This window comes from Panthera leo, chromosome A1 (assembly GCF_018350215.1).
Source record: "Panthera leo isolate Ple1 chromosome A1, P.leo_Ple1_pat1.1, whole genome shotgun sequence".
Classification (NCBI taxonomy): Eukaryota; Metazoa; Chordata; class Mammalia; order Carnivora; family Felidae; genus Panthera; species Panthera leo.
The window spans coordinates 27,756,592-27,768,547 of NC_056679.1; the positions used below are offsets into that span (position 1 = coordinate 27,756,592).

An 11,956-nucleotide genomic window follows, 5' to 3' on the forward strand; every position below is an offset into this window, starting at 1 on the left:
GTTCTAGAATCCTCTGAGTCATGTCTTGTTTTTTGAATATTTGTTAGTTTTTCTTTTCGTGCAGGGAAACAAAGTGAGGAACAACCTATGTCTTAATCTTGGTGATGTCACTTCCCTCTTACATGCAATATTGGAAAAAATTCTTATTTAAGAATTCTATTGAAAAAAAAATCTTATGTGACTATGTCAGCCTTGAAAAACTTTCAACACACTAATCGACAAGTATTACTAGGGCATGATTGACTCAAGAAGAAGAAAAATCCAACAAAACCAGAGAAGAGAAAAATCTTTTAAAAACATAAGGGTTCCAACTTGTAGGAATAGAAAACTGAAAATTAGTGTTGGAACACTGTAAGATTCTCTTCCATTAAATAATTATTCTTAAATTAACTATACGCTAGAATACATTAAACATACATTTAATAGGGTAAATTCTCTTTTTAATGATTATATTTTACATAGTTTTCATGATGTTCCATTCCCTCCAGATGTTATTGTAGGCAAATATTTAGACAAGATGGATCCCATATCCAGGCATTATAGATCGCAGGTGGGAAGGTTTTTCTTCTTTCAGGGTTTAACTCTAACCTCACTACAGATGATATTACTATTATTTATTTGTGCAAGTCTAAGCGTAAATCCAGCCTGGGAATAGAAAAAAAGCCACTAATAAGATAATTAAGATAATTAATTGCTAGGAATGACTTTAGCATAGTATTTGCTTCCAGATTAACATTTGAATCAGAAAAGTTGATATTTCCAATTCAAAATCATTGTTACACAGCATGTTCTAGACCTAATCTATGTAGTTAGTATAGGGGCAAAAAACCTGTTACCAATATGGAATGTCTACAATATCATATGTCCAAGTGGCAGAATCAGCATCTGCACCCAGATCCATTCACCCCAAACCTCCCCACTCTCCACGCTGACTCAGGGGGAACCACTTTAAGAAAACTTTGAACAAAGTTAATAGTGAATTCATGCAAGTCTTGAATGATGACCTTAATGTGCCACAATTGTGGCTTCCCAACGAGAGACTCATACCTGTGGAAAAGTGTATAGATGAGACCCTAGAATTTATAAAGTGCAAAAGTATTGGTTTTATTTCTCTGTTAGCAAATGAGTAGACTGATAGCAAAGAGGAGGATAACTAAGCACTTGTTTAGTGAAAATCTATATGGTTTCTAGATGGGGAATACAAATCTGACTCATTCTTTGGTTTTGTTTTTGTTTTCGGAAGGAATAATTAAGCAAGGTAGTAAGGTGAAGACTTCATAATGTAAAGGTGTGAGTTCCTCCCAGCTTGACCTTTGGGTTCAGTGCAATGAAAATCAAAGTCCCAGAAAGTTATTTTTTGTGGATATCCATAGATTTGTTCCAAAGTTTATATGGAGAGGCAAAAGATCACAATAACCCACACAATACTGAAGGAGACTAAAGTTAGAGGACACATACTACCCATCTTCAGGAGTTACTATAAAGCTGTAATAGTTAAGATTCTGGTCTTGGCAAAATAATAGACAAATAGATCAATGGGACAGAATAGATAGTCCAGAAATAGACCTACATAAATATAGCCAACTGATCTTTGGCAAACGGCCAAAGGCAACACAAAAGAATAAAGATAAAGATAGTCTTTTTAACAAATAGTGCTGGAACAACTGGACATCCATGTGCAAAAAAATGAATGTAGACACAGACTTTACACCCTTCACAAAAATTAGCTCCAAATGGATCATACACCTACATGTAAAAAGCAAAACTATAAAAGTCCTAGAAATACCATAGGAGAAAACCTAAATGATCTTGGGTATGGTGATGGCCTTTTAGATAGGACACCGAAGTTACCTTCTATGCAAGAGAAAACAGATAAGCTAGACTTCGTTAAAATGAAAGCTTCTATTTTGGGAAAGACACTGTCAAGACAATGAGGAAGTAAGCCACAGACTGGGAGAAAATATCTGCAAAAGATACATCTGATAAAGGACTGTTATCCAAAATATAAAGAACTCTTAAAACTTAATAACAAAAAATAAGCAACCCATCTAAAAAATGGGCCAAAGTTCTTAACAGACACTTCACCAAAGAAGATATACAGAAGGAAACAAACATGAAAAGATGTTCCACACTATATGTCGTTAGGGAAAGGGAAATTAAAACAAATGAAATGAAATACCACCCTACACCCATTAGAATGGCCAAAATCTGACCACTGACAACACCAAATACTGGTGAGCATGTGAAGCAACAGAGACTCTCATTCATTGCTGATGTGAATACACCAGCCACTTTGGAATACAGTCTTGTGGTTTCTTACAAAGTTAAGCACGGTCTTCCCATGTGATTCAGCATCACACTCCTTGCTGTTTACCAAAGGAGTTGGAAACTATAGACCAAAAACCAGTATACAGATCTTTAAGGCAGCTTTATTCATAACTGAAAAAACTTGAAAGCAAGCAGGTTGTCCTTCAGTAGGTGAATGGATAAATAAACTGTGGCACGTCCAGACAATGGAAAGTTATTCAGTGTTAAATGCAACGAGCTATCGAGTTTTGAAAAGACAAGGAAGAAATGGAAATGCATATTACTGAGTGAAAGAAGCTAATCTGAAAAGACTACATATTGTGCAATTCCAGTTATATGACATTCTGGAAAAGGTGTAACTATGGAGACAATAAACAGATCAGTGTTTGCTAAGGGATGGGGGTAGGAGAGAGATGACTAGGCGGAGCACAGAAGATTTTTAGAACAGTGTACGATATTGTAATGATGGGACATGCTTTACACATTTGTCTAGACCCCTAGATTGTACAACACCAAGTGTGAACCCTAAGGTAAACTATTGATTTCCCGTGATTATGATGTGTCAATATATGTTCATTATTTGTAACAAACGTACTCCTCCATCATGGGGGAGGCTATGAATGTGTCAGAACAGAGGGCATGTGAGTATTCCCTGCCACTTCCTCTCAATTTTGCTATTAACTTAAAACTGCTCTAAAAATAATAAAATCTTTATTAAAAAAAAGCAATTGGCAGGAAAATTACAATGTTTTAGACCAAATGTTTGAAGTTGTTTGAAAAGAAAAAAAAATCTTGGGGCGCCTGAGTGGCTCAGTCGGTTAAGCGTCCGACTTCGGCTCAGGTCATGATCTCGCAGTTTGTGGGTTCGAGCCCCGCGTCGGGCTCTGTGCTGACAGCTCAGAGCCTGGAGCCTGCTTCAGATTCTGTGTCTCTCCATCTCTCAGCCCCTCACCTGCTCATGCTCAATGTCTCTCTGTCTCTCAATAATAAATAAACGTTAAAAAAATTTTTTTTAAAAGAAAAAAAAATCTTACTCTTTCTTACACACTGTCTCTTTATCAACAATCCTGAGCTGGACCATTTTACGATGCTGATCCCAGAGAGTAATTCCTTATTGCTTGATATTCTAAACAGAGGTAGGAAAGCACCAAATGTTAAATACTTGGTTTTCTTTGTATTTAGAAGAAAAGTGAATTGGCCTTTGTCCGTTTAATTTGTGGGTAATACTATTGTGACAGTTACTATTTCTGCAACAAACCACAGCAAAACTTAGGCTAAAACAATCCTGACTTTCATTTTCCTCCTGTATCTACCCCCCTGGCCAGAGCTCAATGGGGACAGCTCACTTCTCCACTCTGTGTGGGACGAGGGCAGCTCAAAGGCTAGTGGAGTCAACTGTAGGCTTGTTCACTTGTGTGTCTGGTAACTGATGCTGGCTGTTGGCTGGGGGCCTCAGTTTCTCCACGTGGCCTTCTTCATGTGGTCTCTCCACAGGGGTTGCTTTGGACTTCCTCGCAAAACCAAGTGGTGAGGTTTTGAAGGCACACGTCTGAGAGAGTGAGGCACAGCTCTATCTCTATTATGCCCTAGACTCAGAAACCAAATAGCACTTCTGTCATGTTGATTTATGGTCAGGACCGTCACAAGGCTCCACCCAAATTTAAGGAAAGGAGATACAGTCCCAGCTCTCAGAGGGAGGAAAAGAGTATATGTATATTGGTGCAAATACCATTGGAAACTACAATCTGTTACAGCTTTACTGGAAGCAGAATCTGTTAAGATTTTTTATGTTTCTGTCTAGAGAACTAGAACCAAATGCAATGATAACAAAAGATAGAGCTGAAATTAATTGCTTGATATGACACAAGACTAGCTATTCAGACAGTCTTATTTTAAATATTAAGTTATTTAGAAATAAACAACTTATGAGTTTAGAATTCTGATTTCAGATAGTATAAAAAAACCAGTTGTTTTAAGTTAGTAAAGGCAGAATTTTTTGAAACTCAAATTAGCTCATCATCCATCATTGGTTAATAAATCAGTATAACCCTTCCCACATTTTGGTGTTTCCACTTCATGAGTTTTCAGGGCAAGGCAGTAATAGCCCGACATTTAACTTGTTAAAAAGGGAAAATGAAAAAGTTGTTTTACACTTAAAACACAAGATAAAAATTGAGAAAGGCCTCTGATGTCAAAATTAGACTATCCTAATGTTTGAAAAGAGGGGAAATAGAATGAAAATGTTATTAATAATTAATGTCATAGAATGAAGGATAATTTAGAATGGAATGAAAAAGATAATAGGCAGTGTTCCAACATATTCTCCTTTTCTGAATTCATATCAGTATACTATCCAAATTATTACTTCAGTCATTCCATATATGAAATGGAATACATATATATATATATATGCGTGTATATATATATATATATATATATATATACACGCATATATATACACACACACACACACCATGAGCATTTTTTCATCCTCTTTCATATCAGATGTATACTTACTTCTGGTTCCTAAACCTGTGAATGCTGTGGACAGTTGACGCATGCTGTAAAAAGTTAATGACGATAAAGTGAGGTAGTTATTGTCCACATGGTTTACTTTATGGCATGTAAGGGTTAACTTTGAACGGCTGATGTGTTTGAAAGACTCACTTTTTGAACAGAGCAGAGTTTCCATTATAGGGTTCTTGCTCCTCTTGCAACTTAAAGTAGAGCATATTAGGAGGGGAAAGAGTGTTCACCACCTTTCACTGCTCGCAGATTACTTCAAATTATTCTCACAGGCATCTGCCTCAATTAACATCCAATCTATTACTCGTCTACTTTTGTTCTCAAGGATGAACATCTTTACAGCATGATTGGGTTTTTAATCCCATAAACAAAGCATCTTGCTAAATTACCTTTCACAAAAGCCACTTTTAGATAGATAGATACACACACACACACACACACACACACACACACAAAGTATTATTTTAAGATCAAATCCTGAAAGTCATGCTGCTTACTCTTCGGAGAAGGAAAAAGATACACAACACGGTGTCCTGAATGTTTTCCACAGAATTCCCAGAGTATCCAAGAGTTAAGGGAAGGATTTAAACTTTCAATCCATGTGAACTGGGTTTTTTTTTTTTTTAGTTTAAAAAAAATGTTTAGTTTTTTTGAGATAGCGTGGGGGTGGGGCAGAGAGAGAGGGAGACAGAGGATCTGAAGCAGGCTCCACGCTGACAGCACAGAGCCTGATGTGGGGCTGGAACCCACAAACGGTGAGATCGTGACCTGAGCCAAAGTTGGATGCTCAACCACCCAGACGCCTCTGACTGGGTTTAAACACCATTTGTGACTTGGACAATATTAATAGGTCACTTAAAATCTCTGAAACCCAGTTTGCTTACATAAAATTGGGAATAACACTCCCTGTCTTGCAGGACTTTCACAGAGATTAAGTGGAACAGTTTGGACAGAGTCTGGTACTAAGTAAACAACCAATAAATTTTATTTTGTCCTCTCTTCCCAACTCAGTCATTGTGTTTTTCTGTTTTTAAGTTTTAAAAACCTTTTATGTTTTGTTTTTAATATCATAAGTGAAGATTTTGAATACATACACATGTCCACAGGTGTGAAGGTACACACACGTATGTACACACACTTTTATATTTTATTTTATTATTTTTTTCTTCATTTTTATCTTTTTTATTTTTAAAAAAATATTTTAAAGTAGGCTCCACACCCAATGTGGGGCTTGAACTCATGACCCTGAGGTCAGAGTCACACACTCCATCCAGGAGTTCCGTCACTTTTATCTTTTTAAAGAGATCTTTCCTTTTCCTTTCTCCACATCGCCCCCCCCCCCTTGCCATCACCCTTCCTTTCTTCTTTGCACAAATATGTCAGTGTCTGCTCGGTACCAAGCACCTATACCAGGCACCAGTTTTCTAGAACAAAGCAGCAGGTGCCTGTCCTGATGATGGTGTACCATCCATTGTGAGAAAAGAGCATTCGAACAAATAATCAGATACAGCTATAGTTAACAGATGAAAAAGAAAGGAATTGAAAGTACCAGAAGGGATCTAGGGGTGCTTGGGTGGCTCAGTCGGTTAGCTATCCAACTCTTGATTTCTGCTCAGGTCATGATCTCACGGTTTGTGAGTTTGAGCCCCACAAAGGGGGGATGGGGGGCAGGGCCGACAGCAAGGAGCCTGCTTGGGATTCTCTCTCTCTCCTCTCTCTGCCCCTCCCCCACTCCTGCTTGCCCACTCGTGCTCTCTCTCTCTCAATAAATAAATAAACATGTAAAAAAAAAAAAGAAAGTACTAGAAGGGATCTAGTCAAGACCATAGAAAAGATGGTCAAGGAAGGCCTTTATGAGGAGGTGATAATTAAAGAGAGTGATGAGAACAGTGTACCGATTAATCTCCAGTTCTCCCACCCACACCCACATACCCTCTCAACCATTCTCTGCCTTTCTCACCCTACTTGTGCCCAGTGGGTGGCATCTCCTGTGCTCCCTTGCCCTCGGGCTTCCTGTTCAGTTCTGCCAAAGTGAGACATTGGCTGAGGATTGAGGGGCAGGAGGATAGAGATGTCCAGGTGTTCCTTGGCTCTCTGTCCATGCTCTGATGTCTTCAAAACTACAACTCCCACCAGAAGATTCCTTCCTCATGGGTCTAGCTTACAGGGGCTCAGGTAATACCACTTCCCCCTCTTACTCCTTCAGCCCTAGGTGTGATAATGACTTCCTGCGGTTGCCAGTCCCTGGGAGCCTTCCCTTTAGCTCCCTGACCCAGCTGCCACCTCTGAAGTCCCCTCACGTGGACCATCTGGTGTGAATGTGGTTTCTAGCCTGGGACCTGACCATCACAAAAAGGAGCTGGCCGCGTGAAAAATTTGGGAGGAGCGGCACAGGGAGAGGAAACAGCAGGTGCAGAGGTTCTAATGGGCACAAGAGCTTGACGTGCCTGAGAAATCAGGAGAAGGGCTGCTGTGTGTCTGATGTCCTGTGAGTGAGGAGGAAGTAGAGTGAGGCGACTCCTGAGAGGTGACAGAGGCCAGACCCTAAGGGCCCTGAGGCCATCTGAGAAGTTCAGGTTTTATATCATGAGTGAGCTTACCAGTTCTCACACTTACGATATAGAAAAGACAAATTACTTGTTAATTCAAAATGTTCTCCCTTTTTAGCCAGCAGGGCGGAAGGCCAGGAGTGGGTTAGGAATTTTCGTGTCCCTCAAAAGAAGGATTAGCTTCCTTTTTATATTCTTTACAATGTTGTTTGGTTATCATTGTTGTTATTCTTTTCATGAAAGGCTTAGTTTAGAAGGTATACCTAGACTAAAATGTGCTTTGAACTATAAAAATATACCTTGGTGTCTTGAAATCTTCAGGCGGTTTTATTTCTACCATATAGTACCTTACAAAGATAAGGGATATTATTATCACTGTTCTGATAAGGTCAGAGCGTTACTTCTTTATCAGCGGATTAGCTACATTTATTTCTTTATTGCTGTTTATAGTCAATTTATTTCAAGCTTGCTCTAGTCTAAAACAGTGGATCTGTGTACCCTCTGTTTCTCGGCTTGCCATTGAAACGTTATCTAAACCAAAGCAGCATGGAGCCTAACAGAGGAGGGAAGCCCTACCGTGGTCTGCGTTGCCCAGTTTTCTCACTCACTCCTGCAGATCTTTGCATTGTCTGATTAAAGCGGGGGTGGGGGGGGGTGGGGGTGGGGGGGTGGGGGGGGTGGTCCAGAGGCATCTGGACCTTATGGAGGGCTGCAACAGTGCTTTCCTTCACTGCCAAGTTGACTTTCATTCTAAACAACGTGCCCCATTGCTTCCTGACTTGCCCTCTTGCCCTCTCCTTTGTCACACTCAGTTGGAGTCATTCCTGGATAATGTTCCTGGGACCTGCTTGGCACCCCTTCTTGTGCCCATGCCCCCTCTGATCTATCACCACCCTCTCTGTGTGCTATAGATCTCCTATATCCCTCTCTTCACTTCATCATCCCCACGTCTTGCTATTCACAAACCCCAAAATGGTTTTTCTTTGGTTACATCATAAGATGCAAACTGTCCTGCCCGGCTTTTCAGACCTCCATTATCCTCTTCCACATTTCCTTTGCATCAGGCCAATGACCTTGGGGTCATTCTCTGCTTCTCTTTTTCCCTCACATCCCACATTCGACCCCTCAAGGATATCATGTAGACTCTGCCTTCAAAATATGTGTACAGCCCAACCTCTTCTTATCAATTCCGTAACTACTACCTGGTCCAAGCCACCATTACCATCTCTTTGCTAGATTCCAGGTTTGAACTGCTATCCTGCTTTTATCCTGGTGGTCCATTGTCTACACTGTTGAAATTCAAGTCAGACAGATGCCATTATTTGCTCAAACTTCTGCAAGTTCTGCATACGTCACTCAGATTAAAGGCCAGTTCATTCTGAAGAATGAACTGGAGGGTTCCATGTGACCTGCAACCCCCCTTCTCATCCCCAACCTCACCTCCTATTCGTGTGCCCTTCACCCCCCTTTTACACATGGGTCTCCTCGGACGTGTCAGGAACACTTCTGACTTGGGGCCTTTGAACTAGTTGTTCTCTCCACCTGGAACAGTTTCTTGTAGATAGGACACAGGTGACTCACCTTCAAGCCCAAGTTCAAATGTCACCTATTCAATGAGCCTACTAGGACAACCTGCATCAGTCAGCATAGGCCATGTTATGCTGTGATGCTAAACAACCCTCAAAGCTCAGTGCCTTAACACAACAAAAATGTACTTCTAGTTCATGCCATGTATCTATACAGGGCAGCAGGGTAATGCCTGCTTGTTGCAGTCACTAAGGGGCCCAGGCTAATGGCAATTCCATTTTAACATGTGCTTACTCCATCACCACTCAGAGGAAAGATGAACTGCCTCGTCTTACACAGGTAATTGAACCCCTTCACCCAGAAGTAGATGCATATTGTTTCTACTTACATTTCACTTGTTAAAGCAAGTCATACGGTCATGCTTAACTTCAGTAGATCAAGGGAAAGCAGTCCTATCACATGCCTGAATTGAAGACAATCCGAATGCATGGGAACAGCCTGTGTTGTTATCTCTTGGCACAATAACGCTGCGTAAGAAACAGTTGAGATCTTCTAATGGCATAAATGTCAGTGCTTATTGCTTCTGCTGGAGTGACTGATTAGGCAGTTGTGCTGCTCTTGGCTGTGCCTGCTCACTTGTCAGGGGTGGGAGAAGCTTGTGTTGACTGATCTCATCCGGTCTCAGGTGGTATCTCTGCTCCACGTGTCTCTAATCCTCTAGCAGGCTAGCCGGGCCATGTTCTTATGGTGATGGCAGAGGCATAAAGGAGAACAAGCAGAAACACATAAGAACTCTTGATACACTCTTGAAATAATGCACTAAAGCATCTATTTCTTGATCCACTGACCCACCAAGGATTGCCTTTGGCAATAAGTAACAGAATATCTAGCTAAAAGTCTCTAAAACAGTGAAGAGTTTATTGCCTCACATGATCAGGAGACTCTGTTAGTTGATTTTGAATTTAAAGAATGTTTAGGCTTTGGGTGTGATTGCAATTTTCATAGCTTTCCCCTTAGCATTGCATTATTACTCTAGGAGCTTCAGGTATTATATCCTTATAAAACAACATACAGAGTCAAGAACAACCAAGCTATTATCTGTATCCATCTTAAAGAGCGCAGAATTTTTTTACTAGGAACCCTCCCAAGAAGATTTTCTCGTATATTTCCTTGGTCAGGATCGCATTCTCTTGCAACACATGCCACAACACAATACCTACATTAATCACTGGTAAAGAGAATAGATTTCTCATGATTTGAATTAAACTAATCACCCTTCATGCCCCGAGTTGAGGGCGAAGTGCCTGTAATGCATAGTAATACCTGATTATGATTGTGGTATTGCCGGAAGAAATAAGAGAGGAGAAATTATTGAGGAGGCAACAAACAGGGTTTATCTTTGCTACCCAACATAAATACATATGTTTTGTTCCATACAGGGACTTTCAGAAATTCCCAGTCCTACATAGAACACACTTAGCTACTCCTCCAAAGAGAAAACTCCCAAGTCTCATCAGTTACTATACTTTCTACTAAGTTCTGTATCTTTGGGGTTTTACTATAATCTCTATCATAATTAAATGTGGTCTCTTGTGGTCTGGGAACTTTTGTCCAAAAGATAATTATTCACCCTAAATATACCCAACATATATAATGGTGGGAAAGGACAGGGTAACTTCAGTCTTTAAACATCCTATTTGAAGAAACAGAGGATGGTGAAGCACACACACAAAATCACTGGTCCATATCCTGCAGGCTTGCTAATTCTTCTCTCTGGAAGAATTTTCTCTGACTGTTGTTCTTCATGTTCCTGAATATTTCCTCTTGGAAAATAGTGTTTGTTAATCATACCCTAAAGTTACAGTTCAGATGGTCATTAGAGAGTTCTAGAAATTACAAAGATGTAGCAGCTCACTTCCCCTCAGGTAAGTTTAAGAATCTTAGTATTTCCTTAAAAGCTGAACAGTCGTCGGCTGATGTGATTATGTTTGAATTTTATTTGGCCGTATGGTTCCCATAGTAACTAAGTAGGCTTCCAGTGTATCTGTTTCTAGGCAATTTCATAAACGAATAGTCAATGGTAACACTCTGGTCTGCACATTACTGTTAAGAATTCCTGTCTTCTCTCTTTTGCCTTTTGTTTGTGATCCTTCCTCGAGACAAAGTAAAACAAAACACTTAAAAGGGAAGAGACCCCCCCCCCCCAACCCTAAATCTCATCAGTGATGCCTGATTTGCCCCCTTTGTTAAGCAGAGAATTCTTACAAGAGTTTCTTAGGAGAGACTTAGGGACCTGGTCTAACCAATCGTACCTTCTGCTAAGTTTATTGCTCTCCTGCCTCTGCTTTTTGTATTTTACGTGGAGTAGAATGTTAAGTATTGGCTTTTGTAATGAGAAACCTAAATCCATTTTTTAATATCTTGTTTTTTAGGGGTGAGGGGCAGATGGAGAGGGAGAGAGAGACTATTAAGTAGGCTCGACGCGGAGCATGGAGTCTGACGCGGGGCTAGATCTCACAACTGTGAGATCATGACCTGAGCCCAAGTCAGTTAAGTCTGACTCTTGGTTTCGGCTTGGGTCATGATCTCACGGTTTGTGAGTTCAAGACCCACATCGATCCTCTTTGAATACTGCTTGGGATCTCTCTCTTTCTCTCTCTGCCCCTCCCCTGCTCATGTTCTCTCTCTCTCTCTCTCTCTCTTTCTCTTTCTCTCTCTCAAAATAAATAAACTTTTATAAAGTAAAAATTGTTTATTTTTTGAGAGAGAGAGAGAGGGATGGGGGGAGAGGGCAGAGAGAGAGAGAGAGAGTTCATGCTGACAGCACAGACCCCAACTCAGGGCTTAATCTCATGAACTGTGAGATCATGACCTGAGCTGGAATAAAAAATCAGGGGCTTAACCAACTGAGCCACCCAGGCATTCCAGATTCTACATTTTACTATCTGTTACTTCAGCCCCCTACTCCTGGTAATAAATTTAGTGTTTTTATATATAAATCATGACTTCCTTATGCAGCCTTTTAAAAAAAAAATTGGAAGTTTTTG

At 40.3% G+C, this 11,956-nt stretch overlaps 1 long non-coding RNA gene across 1 annotated transcript; it reads right to left on the reverse strand.

Annotated features, from left to right (window-relative positions):
• Nucleotides 1-478: 478 nt before the first annotated feature.
• LOC122198930 lies at nt 479-10,864 on the reverse strand. The gene is made up of 3 exons (XR_006193227.1): nt 10,761-10,864; nt 9,298-9,650; nt 479-645 (listed from the first exon to the last, which is right to left on the reverse strand). It is a non-coding gene; the product is annotated as an uncharacterized LOC122198930 (long non-coding RNA).
• Nucleotides 10,865-11,956: the final 1,092 nt, after the last annotated feature.